Genomic DNA, 26,997 nt, shown 5'->3' with positions numbered 1-26,997 from the left:
GCTGAGAGAGCTCGAATTCCTCAGCGCAGAGAAGAGAAGGTTCAGGGGAGTCTCATCAGTGTTTGTAAATACCTGAACTAAAGGTGCAAAGAGGACAGAGCCGGGCTCCTTCCGGTGGTGCCCAGCGACAGGACAGAGGCCCATGGGCACAGTGGAACATGGGAGGTTTCGTGCCGTGTGCTCTGGGATTACTGTGCTTGAGCAGGTGGCTGGGACCTGTCCAGGCTCACCCATTCTGTAAGGTTCCCCCCAACATCAGGAAACTCTTTTTGACTGTGAGGTGACTTGAGTGCTGACATGGGTTGCCCTGAGAGGCTGCAAAGTCCTCACTCTTGGAGATACTTCAGAGTTGTCTGGACACAGTCCTGGGCAACGGATTTGACGGGACTGCTTGAGCAAAGGGTTGGATAAGATGACATCCCTTTCAATCTCAACCAGTCTGTGATTCTGTGTATCACTTGTTTTGCATTTTAGGATGTTTTGGTGAACTGTTTGAAGTTTGTTTGTGTTGAAATGAGAGCATGCAGAGTCATAAGTTTTGGCCAGAAAAATAGAATATTATTACAGTCCTGAATTAATAAACTCTAAAATTCTGAGGTCTTCAGGATTCGTTGCAATAAGATGCATGAGGATTAAAGAGATGACATCTACCTAATGTCATCTTTAAAAAGATGACTTTTTATTCTGTAATTTCTTCATTTTTAGTGTTCAGACATTTAATGCACAATGTCCTGACACTGGAGGACTTGATAAAAGTGTGCCTGAAGGAACTCAACAAATCTGGCAAGTACAAAATGGCTTTTTTTGTGGTGCTGTTATATCATGTTAGAAGAGAATGTTGACAATAGGTAATTTTAGTAACTTCATGATAAACTGTGTGAATACAGGGAATCTGGAGCATAACCGGTTAAACTTCTTTTTGTTACTTTTCCTCAGAATAATAACAATGGAGGTTTTATTAAAAGCTTAGTAGGAAGTTTTTCGATTCTGTCTTTGATGTATTACTGTGTAATTATTTACACTGCCAAGTTCTATCTTACCCAAAACCTGAGGGAGAGGGAAAGGAGTTGATTTTTCTTTTACTAAAATGTGCTCCTTTGTTTTTTCCATGCAAACCAACAATTATTTCCATTCAAATTTATCCATGCAAAACCAAAATAAACAACATTCATGTCTGTAGCTTCATTCTGTCAACTATATTTCACATGCTATCAAGGAGCAATATAACTTCTCTATTCCAGATTTTTGTGTGGTCGTCTCTGTTGCCTTTTAGCTTCAGGGAAGTGAACTTTCATTAGCAAGGGTCTGTATTTAGAAAAATCTGTGGAATAGACTTCACCCACTAGTGTGAGTTGTTCGTTTTTTTCAGGTAACGTGTTTGTACTTACCATGATATGATACATCAGCTATATATACCTGTTAGGTGGCTCATGTCATGTCGTGATGATTTAGGGATAAACAACTGAAGATGTCCATTACTACTGCTGTTTTTTTTTGTCATACTGCCTTTTTTATTGCCTTTGATATGATTATTTGCACATTGACCTATCTGAAGCCTTTTATCGTTCCCAGAGAGTAATATATTACTTTAATGTTTTAATTTGATAAAATCTGTTCACTAGTTTAATTTTTTTATGGTTGTAATTCCACCTTTTAATAACATTCCTGCAAATATGAAGACTTAAAGTTCTATTATAAGTGTTTGTTATTGGCATCTCCCAATACAAGGCTACGTGGGTGAGATCTGCCTCTTCCATAAGAGCGTAAAAGCAGCAGACTGTGTTTCTCAAGGGTGGAATGGAAGAGCATGCATTGGGAAGTACAGGAGGGAGAATGGGGTATTACTGTCTAAGGACTGATGCACTGTGTGAAATAAGTGCTACTCTGATCTGTTTTGTATGACAGATGCCAGTTCAGGAGCCTGGGATTGTTGTCTTGGAAAAACTGTAGGTGTTTGCCCTACTGAAGGGTGTGTGTTTTGTAATGTTGTGTTTTGTTGACTTGATTTGTGGATTAATGGAAACTGTTGGTCGCTGTGAGCAGAATATTCCAGTGCCTGAAAGTGTTACATATGTGTGCATAAAGAAAATACTGCTATGTTGGGCAAGAGTGAATTAGAATTACAGTAGATTATTGTTGTTCCTTAATATATATTTATAGGTAAAAGTTGTTTCCATTGCTAAAATCCTCTTATTGTTAAATCTGTTATTTTCTTTCCTGATGTGTCTATGAAATATATGTAATGATATGTGGAATCCCTGGTGGTCTAGTGGTAAAGGCGCGGCGCTGTCACCGCCGAGACCCGGGTTCGATTCCCGGTCAGGGCCACTCCCGGGCAGGTGGAGCTCGTTAGCCCTAAAGGCAACCCACCTACGTCCTAAGGACCTCGCTGCCACCGTCCAAGCTCGCTTGGCCCCGGCAGATGAACCTTAGGATTAAAGGGTGGGCTCAGTTCCGCGCACACTGTGTCTCACCTAAAAAATCCAATGCGCAGGCTGGAAGGTGTAAAGACCTTCCCCGGATCTTCACTCGTGAAGACTGGCCATTATTTTAATGATATGTAGTAAATGGTGTGATCTTAGCATTATCTAAGATTGTTTTTACCAGAAGTGGTTTTGTTCTTGCGTTCCAGTAGTCCTCTGCCAAAGAAGCTTTGCTAGGAAATATTTTCCACCCGATTTTAATTTGTGACATTTTATGAAAGTATCTTATGTCCTATCTGCTCTGGGTCATGTGGTTTCTTGTGTATTTATTCTGAAAAATTAATTTCTGTATATATTGCCCATCAGGAGAATAATTACAAGTAAGTGTAAAAAGTACCCATGTTTCTGCCTCAAAAATGCTACTTCTGCATAAGGTCTAAATTAACTCTTCAGTGTCACACAATATGGGTGGTCTTTTTCTCCGATGGTATCCTGGGCTGTAAATGCCAGGTGATTGGTAGGGGAGGTTTAAATGGGGTATTGGGAAGAAATCCTTGGCTGTGAGAGTGGGAGGCCCTGGCACAGGTTACGCAGAGAAGCTGTGGCTGCCCAATCCCTGGAAGTGTTGAAGGCTGGGGGCTTGGAGCAACCTGGTCTGGTGGAAGGTGTCCCTATATATACAGAAACATATATATATATATCCGTTTTTAGCATTTATTTTTACAAGTTGGATTAATTGGTTTTGTTAACGGGCTGGGCAGATGTGTCTGTCATTGATAGGGGAATACAAAGACAGAAGATCTGATGCAAAAATTGTTTAAATGTAGCTATGCTTGATAACAAATTAATTTCCAATCTCATTTGGTTGAAGTGCTTTAGCTTGGGGCTGGTAGTTGCTTTTATTAGAGAAGATACAAGGTGTTTTCTGTTTGTCACATCAGAGGGCCTCAAATTTCAAAGTTTTGGAGATCAAATTTTCTTTCTTAGTACCTGGGAATAAGATCTTTACGAGGAAAGAATTATCTTCTTACAGCTTTCAAAGTAGGATTCTTGATATTAGCTTGTGTACTTGATATAATCTAATTGTGGATCAAACCTGTATTTCACACCTCGTCTAACCACAGGTATTAGCAGATTTCAGTGCTAGGTGACTTACTGACATTTTAACATGTCTCTGTGTTGGCTGTGTGACTAAACATATGCCTAGTAAAGGTGCTCGTGTCTGAGAATTTGCAAAATATCAAAGAACTTCAAATTACTTGTATTCATCATCATCATAGTCACTTAATTTCTCTACCCTTTCCCCCATTTCAGTTACTTTGCATTTTTATTCTTAAGTATTGTATCTTAATCTATTAATTTGAAAAAAAAAAAAAAAAGGCCTTTTCAACTTTCTAATAGGTTAGTTTTTTTCTTATGTTCTTCCCTTGACTGATTTTTTTGTCCTTTTCTTTCTTTTCCCTAACCATGTTTGCGTCTGTGTGATTATTGTTTTTTTAATACTGTCCAGGGTTCTCTGAATCATGTAAAATTCAGTGAAGTTTTGTTTGTGGCTGGGATCGCTGGCTAATGGAGCACTACATAAAAACAATGACTGTGTTTTTGGCAGCCTGGAGCAGCTCCGTGGGTGCTGAAGTCATGTCCCGCTGCCCCCTCCTCCTTCAGGAGAGCTTGCAGCATTGCAGAGCAAATGTGCAGTCTCAGGGTAGTGGTGAGTCTTCAAACAGAGCATCAAGTCCCTCCAGTGCAGTAATTCTCACTTTCTTGTGTTGTGCTGCTCAAAATGGATGCTAAAGGATGAAATGGAACTTTGCTAGAAGAAAAAATTCTTTTCACATTTTTCTTTTCCACTGAGGGTAATGACAGGAAGAGGAGCGGTTTTGAATTTTTACTGGCAGTGTTCCTTTCTTCAGTTTATACTGGCATGATAGAGTTGTTACTCAACATGTCCCCGCTTGTTAGAGGATAGCCTTGACATGATGCTGGTGTCTCAAATGGACGGGAGTGACACACGGGCAGGTTATATGGAATGGCTGCACTTTTTAGTCATGAGTATGCTTACTGATCCCTCTAATGCTGAGGCAGAGAAAAATTCTGTCGTGTCTGTAGAATGTGGAAGTCAATGAAAACTAATTAAGCGATGCAAAAGCCTTTCAGCACTTTTGGGCAAGCTTTGCCAAAAGATCATTTTTTTCACAAGTCTTGAATCTTGATCAAAATATCCTAATCATGATGTAGACCTTGTCATAGCTGACGTCATTGCTTTCAACCATTACAACAGTGTGAAGTCCTGATGTGGAAAGGTTCCTGGCATAAGTGTGTCTGATGTGCTGACAGAGCTTTGACAGTCCAAGCAGCTTTTGTTTCTTCCAAAGGGATATTTTTTCTTAGTAGCTGAATGTAGGAATCTTACCTTGTCAAGCTGCACGAAACGGTCAACAATGTGAATAAAACCCTGTAGCTCAGCATTCTGAACTTTCTTACTTTTTGACTTAAATTCTATTTTAGGGAGAGGATAATGATGCTACAAAAGTGGTATGTTTCACAGACACGTTTTGCCTGAAGAATGCAAAAAGGACTTAGAAGTTTCGTTGTTTTTGTAATACTACTGAACTAAATAAACCCTCAGATCAGTTGCTATGCATTTGTGGGCTGTTGCACTGAAACAGAAATAAGCACAAAGGAAGGATCCTCTTTGTTCTTCATACAGTTTATATAGAGATTTTCAGCATTTGAAAGTCAAATAATGTGTAATTGTTTTAGTATGAGAATTAGTAATATTTTTATAATATTTGAAAATGGTCAAACAAATTTAAATTAATGGAGACTTAAAGAAAGATGACAGTTTGGAGGAGAATAAGGACTCTGTCTTGAAGGTATTTACTTGATATGATCATGACAGTTTTGTGCCAGGGTTGGTTTAAATTGCATGTTAGGAACAATTCCTTTCCTGAAAGGGTTGTCCAGCCCTGGAAGTGGTGTAGTCCCCAGCCCTGGAGAGATCTAAAAGCAGTGTGGATGTGGCACCTGGGGACATGGGTTAGGGGTAGCCTTGGCAGTGCTGGGGGAATGACTGGACTCGATGGTCTGAGGCCTTTTCTAACCTAAACAATTTTGTGTAGGTGGATCTCTGTGCACAGGAATTGAATATGAGAGAAGTCTCCAGTTGCACAGATAAATTACTTGGATAAAAGAATACAGTGGAACTGTGGGCTAGAGCCTCAGGCATTTTGGGGCCAATCCATAGTTTCTATATGCAGTGCTCTAGCAGCTGGCTAACTCCTGGTGTATGTCCTCTACAACAGAGAGGTACAGTGTGCATGCTGAAGGATCAGGTACTTACATAAGAGGTTTTTGTGACTCCTGCCTTCATAAAGCAGTGCCAGCATACCATAAAAATGTGGCCTTCCACGTTTAGGATGTTTGTCATAAAAATGGACAATCCCCATTTTCTGCTGCTCAGAAGATGATTTCTTAGTACAATGAAACTCAATTAGCATTTCTTACCTTCATTCTGTTTGTACAAAGTTAAAATGTAAAGGCCTTAGTTTCCTGCCACTTACAGAATTTTTTCTAATGAGGGTGAGGAGTGGTTAGTTTTTTGAGGACTGATAAAGTAATAACATGAGAAAACAGGGCATCTTGGGTGAATAGAAATTATGCTTTTGCTTCTCCTTTGGAATACTCAATGGCATTGACAAACGTACAATTGGAAATAAATGGAAGAAACAAGATCCTAAAGAAATGAGACTCAGTGGAACTGGATGATAAAATTGAAGAGGGTTCAGTATATGATTTTTTTTGGTGGATCCCCATTTCCCACTTCCCCAGATTCATTATTCCTGTTCAGAAGACACAGCAGAAGCTGTCAGGAGCCTCACCAGTGAAGGGTTCTTTCTGCAGGGCAGCAGGTGAGCATGTGAACAGTGTATCTTCATGGGCCAGTACTTGAGTGAGTCGTTGAGATGAATGTGGCATCTCTGCGTGGAAGGCTTTTTGTGCAGTGGCTTTAATGATTCTCTTGGACTGTTGTTGCACTGGGAATGTCCTGGCAAGGCCTCATCTGGAACAGGGTTTATTTCTGGTTCATGCCAGGAGGATTTTTCGTACTCATGAAACATGAAGTTAAAGTAGGTGAGAACATACACTAGGATTCTGGGGGTAATTTGTAGACTTACAGAAGGATTTGGAAGAACTTAGGCTGGTTTACTTTAGCAAAATTAAAACCTGAGAGCTTGCATACTCCTGCCCTGTGGGGCACAAACGCAAAGAAAACAGTGTAAGGAACGTAGAAATTGTTGGATTCAAACAAAGGGGGCTAAGCTGGTGAAAAACAAGTTTAGGCTGAAAACCTGAGGAATGTAAAGATTGGAGAAGGAAACCAAATTTGAAGATGGCATTTGATCCATTATGAGAAGGACTGTGGGATGTGGGATGGGAAGGAAGTAAATTTGATCCCGGAAGTAATTTTCAGTTGTGTGCTCTTTCTATGTTAGTGCTCTGGTCTGTAGAAGGAGGGAGGAGGAGAATTCCATACAGTCAAAACCCAACTATGTAAATCTTCTAAAAGAAATTAAACCCAGAACCCAAACTCCTAGGGAAAGCATTTGTTTTTTGTTACTTAAATATTCCTCATACTGATTTTTTTTTAAGTTTTAGGGAACAAGGGGGCCCCGCTTTTATCAGATGTTCTTTCTATAAGATTTTTGAGATCTACTGGTTGCAAATGTTAGTGGAAGTGTGAAGCAGTTTGATCAAGGTCCCTCATTTCACTTTTTCAGTCTTTTATGAATGCCTTAACGATGTTAGCTGCCCTGTCACAGTAATCTTTGGGAGCAGACAAGTCCTGAATTACTAATGAAAGCCAGGGAGAACGTAACCTGAAAAGCCATGTTCTTTCTGTCTTTGCAGTATAATTTAAAAGGGCACCAACTCAGTTCTTAAAAGACACGTATATTCTTTGTAGTGTGTTTGCACTGGGGAAAGAAGCAAATTGTAGTCCAAGAAAGGCAAGGTCTTTCCTCACAGCTTCATGTGAAAACAGTGCAGATTCTGCAGTGATTTCAGATACTAAATTGTGATTTAACTGGGAAGATGCCATTGCCAGAATGTAAACCAGTTATTCTAGTCTTGCCTAAAAACTCATCTTGCAAAGTGATAACAGTAACAACGGTGGGAATTCACCCCACCCTGTCTTCCCAATGAAGTCAAACCTCAAGCAACCTATTTATATGCTAATATTAAGCACAGAAAGCTTCCTTTTTCTTTACTTTGTACACAATAAGGAAATAATGCAGGAAAACCTGATTAGGTTACATTAATGTTGCACAGTTAGTAATGAAATTTGAAGATAAACAATAAAATAATTCTTGTCCACATTAACTGTCCCATTCTTCCATTGACCACCCTACGTTTTCTGTTCTTTCTGTTATTTTAAATATTCAACTTCTACATGTCTCCATTGGGTGTGGAATGTAGACTCTTCCTGGCATTTTGTTCTCAAAGCGAATTAGGATTTTGTTTGTGTTTGAGGATACTTTGCTTTATACTTTGTAGTAATTAGTTCTAAAAACAAATCTGAAAAATAAACCACAAAAGGCGCTTTTCTGTTGGCTTTAATGGAATAACTGTGAGTACTAAAAGAGAGAAGAAACAAGTTTCAAGGACTTTGTTATTGCACAAGTAAATGGGAAATCCTGAGCTTTCCATGTTTGTGTATGTGCAGTTATGTCAAGGAAGAGAATATTTAGTCTGAAATAATATTCTTTAGTCCTTTTAAGTATTTTTTTTTTGTCTAATGGACAGAGAAGTTGGTGTTGTGTAATTTTCTTAAGTTCATGCCAAATCAGGCTGTAGCTGTTGAGTGTTAGCTTAGTTTTCCACTTAGGGTACCTGTTTACTCTGTACTAGGGGCATTAGGGCCAAAACCAGTCTGTGTGCTTTTAATCAGGGAGCCATGGGAAAGCCTGCTTTTAAAACTGTTACCTGTTTTTACTTGCAGTCACGCAAGCTTTTGTATTCGGTTTCTTAAGTACCTCTTCCAGTTTCTTGTGGAAACTTTGTTTTAGAAGTTTTTGTGCTTCTAGTAAAGTTGTAGAGGATTTTCTGAGTAGTAACCCTTTTCATGTGCTAAGGATAGAAAAGAGATTTCTCTTTCCTCCCAGTCTTCTCTTGTTGAAGAGTTGTTACCTTTGGGAAATAAGTGGGCTGTGTTCTGCTTTGGCTGGTTTCTCTTAGAGGTCTGGGTAACTTTTCCTTCTCATCCTGATCCTTGTATCATTCTCAAGATACAAGGCTGAGGAGGCTGTGGCTGTGCAGTGTCCCTGCCTGCTGAGTGCCTCAGTGGCCGGTTATCATTCTGGGGGAGTGGCAAGCAGGAGCTTTAAGAGCTCTTTTCACTGTCCTCAGCTCTGCTGAACCTCTAACCTTTGTCCCAAGGGTCAGTTTTCGGGGGGCTATTCAGTGCCCTCAGGACTGATTCCAAAGCCCTGACTTAGCAGTGCCACAGGAATAGATTAGTCAGAAGTAGAACATATGTACAGAATTTTAACACAGATTGAGTACTCGAGCTTTGAGCTTCATCTAATGCAGCAAATGCAACTTAGAAGAAGAAATACAACTTTGTTTTCGTTCTTCTGTTTCTTCTGTCTTTCTTGTTTCGATTCTAGTAGGTTGTGTTTTTGTGGTGGTGTCAAAGTATGGCAGTAGGGTAGAGAAGGGGAATACTAATGTTTTGATTTCTCCTTGGGAGAAAGGTTGATGATGTTGCCACTGACTGTTATGAGGAATGATTTGTTCCTGTCTGTCCTTTGTCAAGGGAGAAAAATACCTACTGTTTTCCTGGCAGGGCTAGGAGTGTAGCTTGACATTGGTGGCCATGACAAAACAAAAAAGCAGTTGGTGTTAATGGCCACACATTTACAGGTTGTAATGTAAGATTAAATTAAAAACACTGACTGTTGTTGATGCAACTGCCTCCCTAGATTTAAATTATTACTTACCTTGCCTAACTCTGTAAGCGAAGTTCTTGCTCCTGCAGATAACTGAAGTTTTGTTTGTGTAAATTTATCAGTGTGCTTTTTTGACTGGACCACAGTGAGAACTTTGTGCTCCGATCAGTGTGACGCTGTAGAAAAAGGTTGAGTGAAAATACCTGTTTTTCTATGCATTTGTTTTCACTGTAGCATTTCTTGATATGTAGGCAGTTACACATATTTGCTTAGTTAAAATTGCCTGTCAGTGTAGCTCAAGAGAGCATTTCTGAGCTTTGTAAAGCAAGTCTATATTTAATGCTACAGAAGATATTTTTAAAATCTCAAACTGTAAAATTTCACTGAATTTTAATCATCTTCAGTGAAAACCCTAATGATATTGCATTTCTACTACTTTAGCAAGTAGCATTTTCCTGAAGTGAAAATGTTGTGTCTGTTAAGCTGTTTTCTGTGTCCTATACAGTGTGTGTGAACTATGTGTTTAGAAAAACTTCATCTACCCAGGGAAAAAAAGTCTGGGAAGTAAACAATCCAAACAAGTGTTCAAACTTATTTTAAGTTTTCAGTGAAATATATGTGGATTTTGTACTGACACAGAGACACTTCGAAGTTCTCATAGCATTTGAAATCCTCATGCTAGTGAGTGTCACCAATGGAATGAAACGCTGGTTCCATTATAACAAAATTGAGAATTTCCATTGATTTTTGGGAGACCAGAATATTGGTTGTTTTGGGTGGATTTTTTTGCATTTTAACAGAAAGATTTTTTTGGTTTACTGTTTGCATCAAAGGGGAACATGTTGCACCATCTCATTTAGAATTTAGTAAGGGGAAAAGGGGTATGTGTATTTAAACAGCTGGTTGCAAACAAAACTAGGGTGATTATATAACATTTGTCTTCAACTCTTCTTGTTGTAAGGGCTTTATATCTGGCAGTGGAAAACAAAGTGTTTTCACTGTACTGGAAATGCCTCACAGACTTTTTTTTGGAGAAATTTTACTGTTCTGTTTGATGTGTCTTTCTTCTTCCCTGTAAAAGGTACTTGATTACTCAGCTGATCATTAATTGTTTTCTGTTTTCAGGTTGCAAAACAGCCATGTCCCAGAACTGACCACGCTCCTCACAGTAAGTAAGCGGTGGCAATAAGCATTCTGATAGTTTTCTGAGAAGCATGACTCATACAAGGAAAAGGAAAATGTTATGTACTGAAGGGCTTAGTGCTAAAATCTGCATCTAGGTCCTTGTTTCAGCCAGACATTAAGCACAGCCTTGACTAAAACTTACAGATTTGTTGTCCTTGAGTGCAGTTACTTCTGTGACTTTGGGTTTAGCTATTGAGTAGGTCTTTAACAATTCACGTCCACAGTACTGTTATCATTCTCTGGATTACCTTGTGTATGTAGGCTTGAAATATAAATATGACAGAATGTAATTTTAGTGTATACCTTTAGTAGTTTCAAAGTCTGATGTTATACGATTTAGGGAATATTTAAAACTAATTGCACTGAGAGTTTTAATTCCAAAATTGGTTTCAGCAACTTTGAAAAACATTTTGCGTAGTCAGAGAATAAGTGATATTTTGCTAGATGATGAGCATGAGTTATGCTGTTTTACTAGACTACTAGGAAATGAAGAATTTTGCATTTGCATCAGTTTACTTGGGTTTTTTTTCAGGATAGCTAAAGAAACCAGTTTGTGTCTTACTCCAGTACTTTGCTTTAGACAAAGTTAATAGTGACAAACAAAATAGAGATTTTAACAGAAAGCCTGACTACCTGTTTAGCTCATAGATGCAACTTTCAGGAACACTTTTTAACTTCTATTGGACTTACTGCCTGTGAGGTACGTAAAACAAGGGAGGAAAATGTGAAATACATTTGAAATGATTTTTCAAGTTTATTGGTTTTGTGTTGCTCGTGTTAATCATCATTTCTTTGTGTACTTGTGATAAAATACCATGAAAATAGTGAATAACATACTTAAATTTGTGAAGATGTAAACTTACATGCAGTAATGAGATATGCTGGTTACCAAGAGCCTTGTTTAGATCCAGGCACAGGACTGTGTGATACAGTGGAGTCCTACATTTCCGTAGCAACTTTCTTGCCCTCATCGCCGACATAACTTTACAATCAGTAGAGATAAAGTTTACACTGACAGTAGGAAAAAAAAGTCTAAATCAATAATTTTTGCATGTTGGTTAAAATAATTTTTAAGATGAAATGTAAAAGGCTCGAGTTTCAGAAATGCTTTCTGTACAGTGCAGAAAGACAAGCTGTTACAACCACTACTAGTGACTTAATACAGTGTTTACAGGAATGGTAAGAGCACCAACAGCTGCTGAATTCAAAGAGTGAATAGGTTAATATGGAGAGGGCAAATCTATTAAATCATAGGGCTCAAGTGAATGAAAGTTGAACAGTTTTCTAGAGAACTTACTGCTTAGCAGGCAGCGATAGGAGAGCAGGTAAGAGTGGGAGGTAGGATAACCTGCTATTTCCAAGTCAGGAGCAACATTCTGAACCACTTAAAAAAATTAAAAAGCAAAACTAGGAAAGTCATTAATTTGCAATAATAGAAATATGAAGACTTTTATCTAGGGTTTAACATTTACTTCAGGCATCAGATATTGTGCAACTTCCTGTAATGCAGTACGATACTGTCAGTTGCTGTAAGGTGGGCCATTTTACTGGAAAAGCCTTCACTTCATAAAGGCTGAACCCTGTTGTTTTGTTAATGAGGCAACATTTTTTCTGGCATGTCCTGAGACTGCTTTGCTTCCCAGCCTCCAGTGTGTGAAGAAAGATGGTGAAACTTTATAGAAGAAGCTTGCAGTTTTGCAAGGGATAAAGGAATGTAGTTTGTAGTTGGTACTACACAGCACCTGTATGCTTGACTTCGAAAGGCTAAACCTGCTTAACTTTCCACTTGTGAAGTCTTGTTTAAAAAAAAAGTCCTTTACTTTGGGAAGGAGATACAATCCCATTAAGACTAACAAACATAACGGCCAGTCTTCGCGAGCGAAGATCCGGGGAAGGTCTTTACACCTTCCAGCCTGCGCATTGGATTTTTTAGGTGAGACACAGTGTGCCCGGAACTGAGCCCACCCTTTAATCCTAAGGTTCATCTGCCGGGGCCAAGCGAGCTTGGACGGTGGCAGCGAGGTCCTTAGGACGTAGGTGGGTTGCCTTTAAGGGCTAACGAGCCCCACCTGCCCGGGAGTGGCCCTGACCGGGAATCGAACCCGGGTCTCGGTGGTGACAGCGCCGCACCTTTACCACTAGACCACCAGGGGCTCCCCCATTAAGACTACAGATGTATTAGTTGGCTAAAAATGTGTCTCTGACTTCTCTGAACACCCTAGTGTTACAAGGGCTCCTTCCTCCTTAATGTTTTGGGAATTATTACCTACAAAGAAGTCTAGACCCTACTCTGTGAGGCGGTTTTTGCTAGATCTACAACCATGGCGTGAGAGCTGCCATCTGCCCTCTGTTCTGTTACTGTGTGGAATCATTAGGATGAATGCTGAACAGAAAGTGCCTTACTCAGGAAGTGAGAAGAGTGTGCCGTAAATGGCTAAGCTGACATGCATAACTTTTCTCCCTGTAAATATGCAATTGGAGAAAAACAGGAGGAAGTTGTGGAGAGATTTGTGCTTTTTGATGACTTTTCTTGTAGGCATTATAAAATGCAAGAGAAATAATAGTCAGGTGTAGGTCTCCTTCTTTCAACAAGCTTAATTTTAGGGCAGTCTGTTAGTACTAATTCAGTGTGCTAATTTATTTTGCCTGTGTGTTTATGTCCAACTATAACTATTGTGAGGGATGAAAAGTATCAAATCTCTGAATAAGCAGAAAAAAAATTCAGTTATTTAGCCTGTAGAACATACTTTCTTTACTGTGAAGCAAGAGCAGCCCTTCCATCCAGACAAGGAAATGGCACTTCCGTGTGCCTTCAGTTGTAACAAATACATTGCTCAAGGGAAAGCTTGAAAAGATTAGGAAAAATGGCAGTTAATTCCTTCTATGTTGTGAGTTGTGGTGTTGGTGGTTGGTTTATTTGTTTGGGGGTTTTTTTCATGTTAAAGTGATGACATTTTAAATAGGAAGTTCTTGAGGATACTAATTTCTGCTCCCAAAATACAAAATTCTTTAAATTCCTAATCGTGGCTCTTTTTATTTATTCCAAAAGGTGGCGGTGGTGAATTCTATCAGTCCCACTTTATTTGTGGAAACAGATAATTTAGAATGTTTACACAGTACTTTAAAGTTATGCAGATAATACTTTCTAAAAATTTTCTATATGGTTGTAACTAAGCAAGTTATTAATGGCTGTGATGAAACAAATGAGTTAAAAGTGAACAATCAGCTCAGCAGATGGCTGAAGAAAATTCTCTGGAGTAAAGTTAGGAAGTTAAGAAGTGAGGCCTCTTGGACCAAAACTGTGATGACAAGGCAGGTCTATGAGAGATGTTGCCATTACAGGAATACTGGAGTTGGTGAATACCATGGTTAGCAGAGGAGTCCTTGCAGGTGAGATCTACACTGAAGGGGATCTACACTTCCATTTTCTTGGAGGGGAGGGTGGAGGAAAAAAAGAGTGAAGAAGAGCGAGATGTTAAAAGATTCAGAAATCAAGCTTTCTAGAGAAATATAAGTCAGGATTAGACAGGTTCTGCAAGCCACCCAGTTTCTTTTCACAGTAACAAAGTATGCGTTAGCCTACTTGGAATTGGTGGCTGGGCATGTGAAGACAAACAGCAACAGAAAAAGTGTGAGAGTTTTTCTTGCTGTCACCAGATCCACCAGAAGTTCTGCATATTTCAGTTACTTGTTCTAAAATATAGAAGCCAATTGCCAAGAAAAGCCTTCTTCTTACATGAAATTTAAGTGTATGTAAATAATAGCCTGTTGTAAAACTAAGTAACAACACAGCAGACTTGTAGAAACGTGGAAGTTAGGCAGACTTTTTTTTTTTTAAATTTTTATAAAACCATATGCTTTATCACTTTTCAGCTTCTATGTCTCAGAACAAAAGAAATTGAACAAAAAATGTGATTGTTGAACTGTAAGTGAAATTTGATAAGTCTGGAAACTGGTAGCTACTGAGAAACTTGATAAAAACTTACAACACAACGGAGAAGTAAGGGGCAAAAAAGAAGAAAAATTTGGTGACCTTGGGTTAAACAAAAGTAGTTCTATGCTTTCAGGGCAGTTTGTTAGCTTCCTCTCCACAGCTGTTTCCATTCTTATCAAAAGTTAGCCAAAGCATCTAATACTTAGCTGTATTTGCCTTTTATTGTCATGTAACTACTCAAAAGGATGCAGGGAATTCATGGAGAGGTGCATTTGATTATGGAAATGGTATCTCTGTTTTTATTTTCTCCCCAAACAGTTCTGGGGCCTACAGTACAAGGAAGACATGGACCTGCTGGAGCAGGTCCAGAGGAGGCCACGGAGATGCTCCGAAGGCTGGAGTCCCTCTGCTCTGGAGCTAGGCTGGGAGAGCTGGGGGGGTTCACCTGGAGAAGGACTCAGGGTGTTCACCTGGGGAAACCTTAGAGTCCCTTCCAGGGCCTAAAGGGGCTCCAGGAGAGCTGGAGGGGGATTTGGGACAAGGGATGGAGGGACAGGACACAGGGAATGGCTTCCCACTGCCAGAGGGCAGGGTTAGATGGGATACTAGAAGAAATTCTCCCTGTGAGAGTGGGCAGGCCCTGGCCCAGGTTGCCCAGAGAAGCTGTGGCTGCCCCTCGATCCCTGGAAGTGTCCAAGGCCAGGTTGGACGGGGCTTGGAACCACCTGGGGATAGTGAAGGGTGTCCCTGCCCATGGCAGGGGGTGGCACTGGATGGGATTTAAGGTCCCTTCCAAACAGAACCGTCTGTGACTCTATGAAAAGAAGCTGTTCATGGTTTGTGGTAATAGTATTTGAAGAGTGGAGTTTGTTTTTTTGGAAGTGTGGGTGGATGTACACTGGACAAGCTCAGAAAAGTACGAAAGCTTCCAAAACCAAAGAACGTGAGAATTTACTTCCTTCATACATGTGTAAGACCTACAGATTTAATTATATCTTTGCTTCAGCTTAATAACAACAATTAACATTGACTAAGAAACTGCATGATAATACCACTGTAACAGTTTTATGTGCTTGCAGTAATTATACAGAGTGTAAATAAAATGCAGACGGTAATTGTGCTGTTTTTCTACTTATTTTACATAGTTATTTTTAGAAATTTTAGAAAATCATCTTATTAAAAAATTGAAAGTAGTTTATTGCTGTATGTTGTCTGCAAATAAGGTCATGGTGCGTGTGCTTGTGTATCCTTAGTTGTATGTATTTAGATTCATTTAACGAGGAAAACAAATTAACATGCTTCATCAAACAATTATGGAAGTGAAATTACAAAAGGACTTAAAGTTTCAAAGAAAGAATTAATGAACTGCATATTTCTCTGTGGAATACCTTGTTTTGTTACAGTTTTCTTTCAAACTAATAGTCTACATTTGATGTGTTATAAGTTATAATAGGAAGAAGTTAAAAAACCAAACCAAAACACAAAACCCTACTACTGACACAACTTCTGTAAGACTTGCTCCAAACTGTGTTAGTGCTTTTGCTGCAAACCAGATTTAATAACAGTAATTTGCTGAGAGGGTTAAAGGGTAGATTTTGATTATGTATTGTCAATTCATTGTTAGGTGGAATAAGAGGTTTATTAAGATTTACTGTACAGATGACAACTGGAGGAGCTCAGATGTAAATTGAATTTTCAGTTGTAGCACTGTGTTATTTAGACCAGCTGATTTTATATTTGCAGTAGCAGCAATCCATTTGCATGAAAAGGTGTTCTTGTTGTTTACAGTTACTTCAAAAGTTAAAAGTTCAGAAATCTTTCAAAGTATATGTGATTAGATTAGTGTTTTGACTTTGTTTGCTTTGGCTTTCTTACAGAAAGAAGTGTTCTTAGCATTTAAATACAAAGCTTTTTCCCGCTTATGGAAAATGAGAAATATTTTTTCTAATTAAATTTCAGAGTCTTAATACACAGTAGTTCTGTGTATTGAATGCCTCACCCCTGGGAAGTGGTCACAGTCTGGCTGGAGAGGGCTTTGAACAACCTGGCCTAGTAAAAGATGCCCCTGCCCATGACGGGGGGTTGGATTAGATGATCTTTGAAAGTCCCTTTCAACTCAAACCAGTCTGTGGTTCTGTGGAACACTGAAATGGGTGCTCAGAGAGCTTGCAATAGCTACATCTTGTTTACTGATAAGGCTCTGAACACCTTCATTTAACTTGGAAGTTAACTGGGGGCTTTGAGCAGGAGATGGGACCAGGTGACTCTTGTATGATCTTTCCAATCTACACAACTTTATGATTCTACCTTAACTACAGAATTCTTAACTATCTTCCTTTTCTCCCCCTTGTCTCTTTCCTCCTAGGATTTTAAAGGAGGAAGGTAGAATAAGAGAGGCAGTATATAAGGAATTGATGAGTGTGGTGCTTCACTGCATGGAATACGTGGTGGTAGAGAGCTGCTGTTGTGTGAGACTGAGAGGTATTTGATATCTAAGCGATCAGCTCTTGTTTTTACCACTGTCCTTCTGTGTCCTCAGTGAAAACTTTCTTAGCTGTGGTGCTGTCTCTCAAATCTGGCCATGCCTCTGAATACCGTACTGTGATCTCCTCCTTAGCTCTACTGCCTTCAGTGCAAAAAACAGTGAACAATGCAGTGCTGGTCTGTATTAATCTTGGAGTAAGTGTGGTTCACACAGGTGCTCCCTTGTGTTTTGTATTTTGCCAACACACTTTAACACCACTAAAAATACGAAGTAATTAGTGTCAGTGAGGAGACTGGTGTAGGGGTAGTTGAATTGCAGATGAGCTAAGTAGCAAAATGTATATTGATAGCAGGTGGAAAACTGAACAAGTTTGATGGAGTTTTTTTGTTTGGTTGGTTTTGGGGGTTTTTGGGTGAGAGATGTGATATGCGAGTGTCAGGTGAATACCCATGAGTCATAAAATAAACATGTTGGATATGTATCCGTGTATATCTGATCCTACCCTTTGTAAGGCAAGCACAAAGGTAACACCTGAACTAGTTCAGCCTCGTACTGCAGTCTACTTAAGCCCTAGTGTGATTTAGCCAGAGGAGTTCTAGGGTGTAAGGTATTTGAGGGGATGAAGAGACTTTTTTTTTCCATACAGATTTAAAAAAATATTCTGGGTTGAAATTGTGTTTATTTTTGGAATCTTAAAAGCAGCCTCAGCAAAGTGAAGTGGGCAGAGAACAGGTAGAAATAGAACAGGTTCAAATTATCAAGTTGTTGACGCTATAACTTCTGTAATAAGGAAGAAGGACTTAAACAACAAAAAGAAAGGATGAGACGTAAAGCTGAGATTGTAAAATATGTACCTACAGGTGTTATGAAGTAAATTTTCACAGAGGTGCTTGCAAGCTTCATCTAGTGTTCGAATATTTTGCTCCTGTATATTTAACATAGCGAGGGTTTATATGGCAATAGTTGAAGATCTGGCTGTGTGATCATATGCACTTACATACATATTTGTAACACAAAATGGTTTCTTCTGTGGCCCAGTTTCACTGTAAAAGCAGACTGGACATTTGCATGTTTTAAAATTAGTCTAGAGTGCTGACATCTACCTGCATTTCAAGACTGGAAGTTGCTATTTAGGAGTACATTCATTCAGGTTGTGTTGTGATGAGCCTGATGAGGGAGTGGGTTTTCATACTAGACAGAGAGTGTAGGTGTGCATATGTGTGTGTATATATATATGTATGATTGGTGTTATCAATCTGGCTGTAATCTGTTTTGTCTGAGGATCTAATTCTTTAGGAACTCATTCAATAAGGCAAGATTCCCTATCCTTCCTTGACTCAGCTCTAACCTGGAAATTTTTTTACATCAGTTTGTATATTCGTCAAGAGATGTTGGGCTGAGCTGAATGTAGTTTTGTTGGTTTCACTGAAACTGTGATAGTTTATTCTGCATGGAGGTCTGTAATAAAGATCTTACCAGGCATGTTCTATTTATTTGGAAAAGAAAAAAGTAGATTGTGATGCTGCGCACGTACATTATATAAGTACAAATTTTAAAACTGTCAGATGTTTTCTAACGGTTTTTGTATGTTTTGTGAAGTTTTCTTTTTAGGTTTTCCAGAGGTAATTTATTTCAGGCAAACACAGCAATGAACAGGATGGAGAATTTGGAGTTTTCGTATTCTTGCACAATTCAAAGGAAGTAAGGAAATGGTATGGTAGAGTACAGCTGAAATGCATATCAGTTGAATAAAGCGTGGGCTTAGAGCTTGTTGAGGGGTTGTATGTATCATCTGCTTAGATGTATTACAGAGGTGATGTCAAGGTGAAAGCACACTTGCAGAATGGTTGGAAATCATTGATATTCTGACTCCGAGGCTGTAAATGGCTCTGTGGCAGATGGAGGCTTTGTCAAGGAAGAAAAATGGCAGCTCTGCAACATCATAGATGTTTTTGCTTAGCAGCTCAGCACATAGGCTGTGACCTTCCAGTGTTCAGGCGTTCCTCCTGTACTTAAATAAATTGTCCTCCACTTTTACTCCCTAAAAGTAGATAAATAATAGTCATCATAACAGTACAATTTTAGGTGTTTCATTGTGAGAAAAACATAAATGTGTTTTATTGCTAGGTATTAAAAGTAAGCTTTGAAGGATGCTGGCGATTTCTGCATGAAGTGCCAGTAATAGCTTTTAACTAAGAGTTGTGTAATACTGAAAGTAAAGGTGTGTTTGTGTGAACTGTTAGTTCTCTGGAATATTTTAAACACTGTAAACTGGACAGCGTTAGTTTTCAGAATATGTTCATACTGTCGGCACCTAGGTTTGTGTGATTTATTCCAGCAAAATACAGAGTTTGAGGCTGTATATTGAAAAAGCTAGTTCAGAGAAGCCATCAGCGTGCTTGTAGCAAGCGTGGGTAGAGCCCTTCTCAAATCCTCGTTCGCGAAGCCCAGCCGGGAAAATGCATGAGTTCAGAGAGGATAAATATGGTTGATAAATTCTGTCTAATTTCTGAGTTCATGTTTTTTCTTATTGATAAAAATTCAAGTATGTTTTAGCACCTGGCAGCATCTAATTCTGTATGCTGCTGATATGGTTTCATCTATATTCTTGTATGATGTTGAGTCTATATTTTTAGCATGAGGGTTCACTTTTATTAGTAGAATAACTGGTTTCTGTGTTCTCGTACCTATTAATGAAATTCATGCCAAGTTGTATAAGTTGCGGCCTCTACTTGGAGTATATGTGTGTATGTGTGATTACGTAGTGCTAGCAGTTAAGTACCAGAGTCACATATTTCATATGTACAGCAAATTTGCGAATCTCAGTCTTTCTCCTTTAATCATTTGAATTAAGACTGAATTGTTTAACAGTTCTCTGTATTCTTAGGTTCCGTATACATTTGTTTGATACCTAATAAAACCAATGATGTCTGTTGTTGCAGTATGTGGCTTCAAGAGCCTGTAACGTCTTGTAGAAGATGCTCAGTTGGACAGTTGATCTATTTTACAGGCAATAAGTCATTGTTAAAAGTGCAAGCTTTCCACAGCTATCACCTACCAGCCATACTCTTTAGCCTACTTGACAATTGTTAGAGTTATAGAAAGCAATCACTGTTCATCACAGAAGAAAATGACCCAGCACTTTCAAGGGTCAAGGTTGTTGCATTAGGGCCTCTTTATTTCAAACCCTGGAGGTCATATAGTCTTTGTTCTTAAGGGTGAGCCCCTTATAATTAATCGTGCCTCCTCTATCTCTTGAGTTTCTGTCATTTTGGGATGTAATGTGGTGAGAGATGGCTCTGCTGCAGAAGGACAAATGCTTTGTAATTGAAGCATAAGCATTTTTGATAGTGTATGATTGAGGACAGTCTTCATACAACTTTTTATTAGGACATGGTAATGCACAAATGAGAGTAAGACCTCTTCATATGATATATGCTTGGATGCTTATATCCTGTAGCCACAGATCTTTAAAAGTGAGAGTAATGGAAGAAAAAAAATAAGGCCATGTGTTTTATGCTTTCAGCTTTCAAGGCTCTCTCAATGAAATGGGTGCTTGTTAACTTAGCAGTGGAGCACATATGAAGAGAGTTTATGGGAATTTTTATGCTTTCATTTGCTTACTTAGTTTATTATGTCCAGTATGTTGATGGTATTGTTCCTGGGTTGTACAGTGACAGTTTGATATGACTGGCGTCAGGGATGGTTAAGTCCATTTTCTAACATTTAGTTATTTTTTTCCTCTGTGTTTTCAGTAGTCTTTTTTGCCTTCTGTTTCTTGGGTGTTGTGATGGCCATCGTAACTACAGAATGACTGAATGGTTTCATTGCACCCCTCAAGATAAAATAAATTACAAATTCCTTTCATTTATTCTGTGAGAGTTCTGTGTGTAATTTTTGTATACTAGAGTAACTGTTTGTCCATTCTTTTTCATAGAATTAGGGTTTTGGACTGTTAGTTGAAAAAGAAGGGAGAAAAACAAGCAAACACCCACACCTACTTGTGTGTCTCCCCAACAAAAAAGCCAACCCTACCAAACAAGTCAGCAAACATTTATTCTCTACTGTTTTGTATTTCTTTTTGGTATGACTTCGGAGCTTTATCGACAGCAGTGCTAACTTGATAGTACCATTATAGTAACAACGTGTTATTTGGGTTAATTCAATTAAAAAAAAAAGATGTGTAAAATGGAAATGGTAGAAAAAATTAGTGGGCTGTATTTTAGTTTTAATAGTTTTGGTGTATCAAACATAGGTTCGATACTCTTGGAGCTAGGGGTACAAAGAGATTGCTTTTTATCTATGAAATATAAGACAAAATATATCCCACAAAACCAAAATATGATATTAGTCTAATGTGAACTCCATTCTGTATTCATTTCTTTTTCAGTGAAGTGGTGTGTGTAACTGCTATGTATACTGCAGTCTTAAACATACTAACGCTGAACTTGCTGGATCATTTTACTTGTTTTCATGATGATTTTGCATGTTCAGGCAAAGAAATTACACTTGTACTCATGTAATGATTCTAAATTTTGTCCTGTTTAATCATTAGATAAATAGAGAGGGGATTTTTTTTTTAAATGTGGTGTTCTGTTAAATTCTTGTATTAATGGGCATACAACTTGAGCTATGAAAGTATACTTTGTTTCGAGTGACACCCAGTTTTTATTAGATACTCCTGCTGTTTCACAGAGGAGATAATACTCCTTTGTCTCTATAGCACCCATTGATTTTTCTTTCAAGGCTACGTTAACAATGCTGATAGAACCCGTGCAATTAGAATCTACATTTAGCAGTAAGTAGAGAAAGAAATTTTATACAATAAAAAGTGTCCGGTATTAACAGAATATTTTGCAGTATTGCTGTACTTGAAGCAGTGAAACCAGGAGGACAGGATACTTGAAAGGTCGAGGGAAAATGAGAGAAAGAACAAACGATGCAAAAAGAAAATGACACTGAGGTCTTGGTTTAATACATATGTATTCCAGGTTGATGGCTGATTTCATTAGCAAATCTCATTGTTATGCAATGTCTGTTCTTCTGCAGCAAAATGAATATTGTATTCTCAGAGGGTCCATGTCTCTGTGTGTACATTATGATGACAAAGAATATATTTACAGTTGTTCCAAGCTTTAAAAACTTTTGAAAAATCTTTATAATTTCAAAATAATTTAATTTCAAATTTACAATTATTTGGTAAATTAATGGTTATTTTAATGGAAAACAACAGTTTAACCCTTGATCTCTGTGCATTTCTCTGCCATGTTTGCTACTTATGTGATCTTTTCTCCAAAATCTTGAGTTTGACTAAATAGCAGTTACTACTGAATTTATCACATATATATATAAACATACATACATATATACACATACATACATATGTATATAAAAAGAAAATTAAGAATTGATTTCTGTAATGCTTTTTAAAGTGGGTGATAGTAACGTATATAGAACATGGAAACAAACGTCTCAGTCTCAAATCTCATAAAACTCAAATAACTTTATATTTTAATAGATTATACTGAACAATAGTGGCAAAATTTTATTGTAAGATACATCAACTTTATTATGAAATGGCATGTTCTGGTACATAGGATAATGGGCTACTTGAGATACTGGTGTGCTTTGGTTTCTTTTGTTTCCAAGTTGCTAGTTAAAACCACTGTTTCAGTAATACTAAGACATTTTGATAATCCCAATACTAAAACTGAGAAGGAACATATAAGAATGCTTTCATACAGGAAAAGTAAAAGGTACTGAAATTATTTAAAGCTGTTATTTTTTTCAGTATTTATTCCATATATATACTTTGTGAGGTTGAAATCTAGTAGCAAATGTTTGAAATGCTAATAAATAAATGATAATTTGGGATTTTTGATCGATTTGTGATTAGTTCTAGGTATTGAGCGTGCATGAAGAATGCTTTTGGGCACTGAAGTAATGTAAAGAATAAGCTAGTTTTCTGGGGTTTTCTGTGAGTGACTTTTACATGCCTTGAAACAATTCTGTACTTACTAGGGTTTTGGTAGAGATGTATTTAATAATGTGGAATATGGCTCTTTCTGAGTGATAGTTCAGTGGTGGCTACCGTGTTTATTCCAATTCCAAGATACTATTTTAAGGATCAAATTGACAGATGAAGTGTCCATGTGTTTTGTAAACAATTCAGTGAGGAGCAAAGGGGCCTTAAAATGAAGCTAAATCACGAGCAATATCACCAATAAATGTGACCAGAATATGGAGGTGGTAGAACAAAGAGAAGATTGCTGCCTCTCTTGTCCCTGAGGAAGGAAGCCTCTTTCGCTTGGCTTTGGTAGGGCTGTAAACCAGGATAAGGATGCAGATTACTTAGTGTCAGTTGTAGGTTTTAAAGACTGGTTGATTTAGTTATTCTTGGTAGTGAGAAACTATTTGAAATGATATAGATAATCTGTCTCCTTGATGCATCTGTGTTTTCAGTTGTGGAGACCAATTTAGACCAATCCAGCGGTACTCAGTGTAATCATGGAACTCAAGAGTGGTCTCTGCATGGAAAAAAAGGGTATTGAGGCTTGTGAATGTTGATCACAATCTCAGTTTATGGGCACACGAGCAGGACTTGCTTTGGGGTGCCCTTGTGTGAAGGTCTCTGAAAAGGAAAAGTTGGTTGTGACTTTAGTCATGGGCTGAGTATGAGATGAAAAGTTGGTTGGTTGATCTATCCTTTGTAGAGGCCCCCCAGCTTTTGTAATTTAGTTGGAGGTCACTTATTAACTTGGTAATTTTTCGCAAGTAAAAAGATGATTTAGAACTTATGTTATCTCTAAGTAAGGAATGGTCCGTTTTGTCCCCTCCTTCCTGGTCCATGCCATTGGTGTCAGGATTCTAGCTAAAATTACCATTAGCAAAAGATAGATTAATACTGCATCTGAAACTTTTATAAATAAGTATATTGATTTAATGAACCACAGGAAGTTCATACCCTCCAACACCATTGCTGCAGGTTGTATTCACAGATGATGCTGGATTTAGGTATTGTTCTTGTTTTCATAAAGGTCTGCTATTTTAAGTGGGTGTTTCTGTGTGAAGTAATCTGTGTTTCTTGAGGCAGTTTTGGTGTTTGCATCAAGGCACCATCCAAAATGTAGATCTCTGCCTTTGTTAGCATTCACTGGAGGTTACACAGAGATAACATGTTATTTTCCAGGGTGTATAATCAAAATTCATTAACTCCTTTATATTTGGTTGTCACAGGGTAAACTAAGAAGTTTTAAATCAAAACTTGTTGACCTGAATGATATAGGTAGTTCTAGATAGGCTCAAATCTAGTAGGTAAAGTTTTCGGGATTTTGTAATTTCTTTATGACCATAGATTTAATTACAAGGGCAATGTTTGAAATCTCAGTACAAGGACACTTCAGTATTTTACTCACTGTTACCATATGTATTGTTTTTTAAAGATTTTAAATTTTTATTTAGCTTATCTTACAATATGCATAGCTAGAGTCGTATTCAATACCCATATTTATAGTCAGAATTTACTATATAGAAAGTAATACTCTTAAAAAAAAATCTTTCAGAAAGACAGTAACTTTCCAGTTGGGCTCCCCAGATTGATACTGTGCCATTTCACAAGGGTGGGTGCTGATGCATGTGTAAGACATTGCTGGAGTAGCTGATTTATTGTATCATGTTAGGTCTGTTTTATAAACAGAATTTTTCATGGAGCTGGGTGTTTGACCACCGTTGTTTTGGTAGCCTGTAGAATTTCTGTCAGTTGCTGAATCATTCTTACCCTCTTGCTGACTAACAGGGGTTGTAGTTCAGTATATTCAGCTTCTCTGATGGCTGCAGGGGTGTTACTGGGCTGGGATCTAATTGAGCCCAGGGTTCAGAAAGTAAGTATGAGCATTCTGTTTGGCTCTTTCCAGTGGCATATTTTTGTTTCCCTCTTCTTGACTGCACTGTCAATGCAAAACAACTGTTCCACAGTAAGTATTTTTCACATTATGAGCAACATGGATTGAAATAATTTTAGAAAAATCATAATTTATGGGCTGTTATTTTAACACGTAGAGCTATTGTGTGTGATTTTCCCAGTGTCACATAAGACTCAAGTTAATTGTGGCTGTATTTTAGCATGCAATTTTCTGATATTAATAATAATTAGCAGATTGAGACTTCAGGTCATGATCTCCTAAATCTTGCAGTGAGAGCTTGTTTGCAGTGATACTACTACCAAACTTAGCCTGATTAAATACAATATACATTGCTTTTTAAAACAATTTCAGGGCTACTGTGAAGAACGCTGCTGATACTCCTTGTCTTTGCAGAAGGCTTTTCTCATTTGATGGTTTGGATTTTTACTGTTTCCTTCAGAAATGCTCTACATGTTTTGACAAAACTGCTTTTTTGTAAAATGAGAAACAGTAGAAAACCAGATGAATGAAATGCTGAAGTTTTAGTTTGGTTTTACTTAAAGCAGTGGTATATCCAAGTGTTTGATGAGGAAATTGTGGCTGCACTAATTATATCTGTAACAAGCACAGCTTCCAAAATTCCTGCTTGGCGTATTGTTTTGGTTGCAGAGATCCCTCTTGTTTACTATATCTTACCTTGTTTGGGAGAGAGTGATGGCAGAATAACTCTTTAATTGGCAGAGGCTGCATCCTCACTGTCAGTGTTTGCTGATACAGATGCACCCCTTCATATTTCATGATGTTTCCTGTAATGCTTTCTCTATTTTTCTTCTCATAGCTTTCCTTTGTTCCTTTCCTGAGCTTAATGTGAAAAATGGCTGCAGTGTATTTCTAACAGTGTTATTAGAAACTCTTTAGTGTGTTATTCCTTGATTTGTTTCTTCAGACACGATACTTTGGTGTATTCCCTAGGTTTTCTTCTTCCATGCTGCAGAATTTCTGAGAGAGCAACAATTGATTGATACACTGCCCCAAAATTCTGTATTCTGTTTTTTGGCCAAATACTTTATTCTAGTTGCTTAGGAGTAGCGAGCTTTTTGTTCTTAGTCAATGTTTTTATTGTTGGGGGAGTGTTTGTTGTTTGTTTGTTGGGGGTTGCTTTTTCTTTTTTTTCCTTTTAGTTTTCATAGCAGCCTAGGGCCTTCTGTAGTTCCACTGTGAAAATACGATTTTTAAGCTGGAGCTTGTGAAAATTTTTGGAAGTATTATAGGTAGGAAACAACCTTATAATCTCTTCTCACTGAATCATTGCCATGTGTTTAGTCCATATTTGATTATTTCTTTTTGTGGAGGAAAAGTGTTAGTTTCAAAAAATCAAGTTTCTTTTAAAATTATGGGGTTTTTTAAGGTTGGTGTTTACATTCAAATGCAATGAATAGTATTTGTTTGTCTCAGCTTCAGATTTTTCTAGAGTTGATTCAGGTTATTGTTTCATAGCGCTTTCTCATACCAAAATAATTTTGCGTGTACTTTGTTCTGGAGAGTGTGTGTGTGTGTGTACACCAGTATCATTTAAAAGAAAATAAAAGTATTTTTCTTGGCCTTGGCATAAAATAGGATGATGACTGTGTAAAATTGTGGAAAAAAATTTCCTTTATAGTTCAGTTGGTTTTATGTTTTCCTGCTACCTTCTTGCCTTGTGTAAATGAACTACAGATAAAGCTGCATACTTTTCACCTGAGCTGGTTTGTTCCCGGGAGCATCCGTGTTACCGGTTATCCCAGGGCTCCACCTGCCTTTCGGTTTGTTTACCAGGAAATCAAGATGTGTAAACTGCAGGAAGCACTGTTTGACCCTCTCCGACGGTATCTCATTACAATAATTGCTAATCTCTGAATAAGACAGCCATGTTCTGTGTGTAACACACAGGGAGGTTGTGGTAGATTTTCGATGCTTCGTCAGACACCGCTTTTTCAACGCTTGCTTGGATTTTGTTTTCAGGATAGCTTTTGACAATAGGCATCTGGTGACCTTTGCGCTCTGCAAACTCGGACAGGATAGCATGTGTGCTTTCTTCCTTCTTGGCTGAAAAAACCCAAACAACAGAACCCCCCACCAC

General features: G+C 38.1%; 1 protein-coding gene across 13 annotated transcripts in view; it reads left to right on the top strand.

Annotated features, from left to right (window-relative positions):
- The window catches only part of BAZ2B (bromodomain adjacent to zinc finger domain 2B), a 113,686-nt gene that overhangs the window by 20,296 nt on the left and 66,393 nt on the right, over nt 1-26,997 (top strand). For all 13 annotated transcript variants that reach the window (XM_050339325.1, XM_050339324.1, XM_050339323.1 and 10 more), the window contains exon 2: nt 10,499-10,541. The gene's annotated coding sequence lies outside the window, so the exon portion shown is untranslated. The remainder of the gene's footprint in view (nt 1-10,498; nt 10,542-26,997) is intronic.

This window comes from Myiozetetes cayanensis, unplaced genomic scaffold (genome assembly GCF_022539395.1).
Source record: "Myiozetetes cayanensis isolate MyiCay16 unplaced genomic scaffold, myiCay2020 scf9, whole genome shotgun sequence".
NCBI lineage: Eukaryota > Metazoa > Chordata > Aves > Passeriformes > Tyrannidae > Myiozetetes > Myiozetetes cayanensis.
Note: the sequence above shows the minus strand (reverse complement) of the source record. Positions and strands in the feature narration are given on the sequence as shown.